We start from the raw sequence: 2920 nt of genomic DNA, 5'->3' as shown, positions 1-2920 counted from the left end.
TCTTAACTGTACAGATCAGTGAATACACACACACAAGTGTGAAACCCCAACCAAGGTCAAGATATACGACGTTTTCAGTGCTCAGAAGCCTCCCTGAGCTTCCCCCTTCCATCACCAAAGCTAATCTCCGCGACGATGTCTGTCAGCAGTGATTCTGTGGTCTCCATATAAGGGAATCAACCACAGCTGCTCTCTTCCGTCCAGCTTCTTTCACTCAAGATTATTTCTGCGAGATCCATCAGTGTTGTTGTGCATACTATGATTTTATTCCTCTTTATTGATGAATAGTATTCCATTGTATGACTATATCATGATTACAGTGTTGATAGATATTTGTATTGTTTCCAGTTTAAAAATAAGCTTCTCTGAATATTTTCACATGTGCCCTTCTTTGCACATGTGCACTTCTTTCTCTTGGATAGATATCTACGAGTGCAACCACTGCACGTACAGGGAGTATATACACATAGTTCCATGTAGTTATATAGAATATCAACTGGTTGGTTGATTACCAGAACATAAGGTTTACATTCCATTTTGGTAGATACTGCCAGTTTCTAAAGCAGTTGTACGGACTCGCATAATAGTCCTCGTCTTGATCCTGGTTGCTCAGATGCTCTGACACCATGACTATTCTTCAGATGCTAGATACTCAGATTATCCCTTTCTAAGTGAGAGGGGAATAATGCCCCATCCCTTTATGTCATGACAGGCAAGGAGTCCTGTGTCAAAGCTGCCTGGGCCTGCCTATTGGGGTTCTTTTGATTCAGACACATACAGCTATTCCCTTCCAGAGAGACAGAGACAAGCTAGATTTCAGTATCAGCCATAGATGTACCCTTGTTTCAGTCTCATGCCTTGGGTCTGGGTCTGACTTACTGGGTCAGGCTGCTGATTCCCCTATAACATGTTCCCCTTCAGGAGCCTGGTGGTTCTTTTCCGTAATTAGGGGCCACCCTAGTCATAAATCGTGTGGGTAATCTTTACCTTTCAAAAAGAGTTAAGGTTCCCAGCTCTTTTTCAGGATGGACCTCTTATAGAAGGTTGTAGATAAAAGTAGGTAGATGGAAGGTGAGACCATCTCAACCCAGCCTGCTAACAGCAGCCAAGACCTAAACCATCTTTCTGAGACTGGATGCTGACATTTTTCGATGACTTATAAGCAAGAGGAAAACACTGTTTCAAACCTGCTGGTAGTTTTCCTGTTTCTCTACACAGGGACGCTTGGATTTATGGCACCATGTTTTTCTTTTTTTATCTTATTATTTCATTTGGTTTTTTGTTGTTTTTTTTTTGCTGAGGAAGATTCGCCCTGAGCTAACATCTGTGCCAGTCTTCCTCTACGCTATATGTGGGTTGTCACCACAGCATGGCTGCCAAGTGATGTAGATCTGCACCCAGGATCCAAACCCGTGAACCCAGGCTGCTGAAGTGGAACGTGCCAAACTTAACCAGTATGCCATGGGGCCAGCCCCTTATTATTTCATTTTACCAGAAAAAACAATTTAAGAGAGCTGTTGTTTATGCAAATGCCAAGAAAAGATTTGCTTCTGAAACTGAAGGTTAGAGAGAATGAGGAATTGAATTATTCAACATACTAATCTCAAAATGTTCTTTGGGTGTTGCTACTTCACAGAAATTGTTTCCTTTTGTGAATAGGCTTTTTATTTTTCCTTTGGAAAAAAGCCTTGTTCTATGACTTTCCCTGCGGGGGTTGGGGGGAGTAGCCCCTCTCACAGGTCAGCGGGATGGGAACTGCAGGAAGAGCCAGTCAATGGAGCCCCTCCACAGGGGACTCTGGGAGCAGGCTCTGCTAGCTTTACGTTGTTTTTCTTTTTCTCAACTGTCATTTTCTGTTATTATTTCCAAGCCTTCAGCAAAGTTTTATTAACCATCAGAGGCTGGCGTTAGCCATGCTGTGGAGAGTCAGGCTGGGCCTGTGTCACATCGGCTCTGCTGTGGAGTGAGAGGGGACAGGTGTGACAGGCGGAGGAGGGAGAGCAGCAGTTGGAGGCAGATGGCGAGTGACAAGTGCAGCACATTTGTTGGTCAGACACGGAAGCATCTCTGGAGATTCTCCAAGATAACTCGGGAAGGGAGACCCAGTGAGCGACCTTCCTGCGGTCGTTCATGGCAGATTGGAGTTGCTGCTGTGTGGACGCTGAAGACAATTGTAATGCCAACACTTGGAGAAGTTTGTGTAAGGATTTGGGAACGACTCATAACTCTACTTGCAAAATTGTCTGAGCCCTAGTCTCCTGCAGGGCTAAAACGTCCCCTTGCTTTAGAAACCTCGGCCAGTGTCCTCTGTGAGGCTGCTTCAGGTCACCCAGGCTGGGCTCATCTCCAAGTTCGTGTGATTTAATCTAACTTAATATTACAGTAGAAGATTTACTCTGCTACTCATCAGAGTAAAAATGATTGACTTCTTTCTCTTTAAGATACGATAGATTCTGGATTGTCTGATTTTGGCCATATTTATTTGTGTGTGTTTCTGTTGCACTTGAATTATTTACAGTGAATACGTATTGTTATTTGTAAAGTGAATTAAGTGATACTAGTATAAGTGTATTGGCCACTACTGTATGAAATGGTCTACCAAGCAATTCCTTCAAACTATGAGCTTACTTCAAGGCTTCTCAACACAATTTTTCTAGGGCATGCTGGTATTCTAGAGCGTCAGGAGGCACATACCAAGCATTTGAAAAAAGTGGAAGTATCAGCTCTATTTATTATAAATGATTCTGCTTTAAGTCTCTTGAAAGACTTTCTAGAGGAAGCTTACCCACAACGATGACTAAGTATAAATTGTACAGCTTATTCAGACTCTCCTTGTCTTAAAGACTGAAGAGACTAAGGAAATGCGCATATACATATAGTGCAAAATAAATTTTGCTTCCTATTTATAGTGATCATAAAT

The sequence above is a fragment of the Equus asinus genome, chromosome 24 (assembly GCF_041296235.1).
Source record: "Equus asinus isolate D_3611 breed Donkey chromosome 24, EquAss-T2T_v2, whole genome shotgun sequence".
Lineage (NCBI taxonomy): Eukaryota > Metazoa > Chordata > Mammalia > Perissodactyla > Equidae > Equus > Equus asinus.
This window is presented reverse-complemented; position numbering follows the sequence as displayed.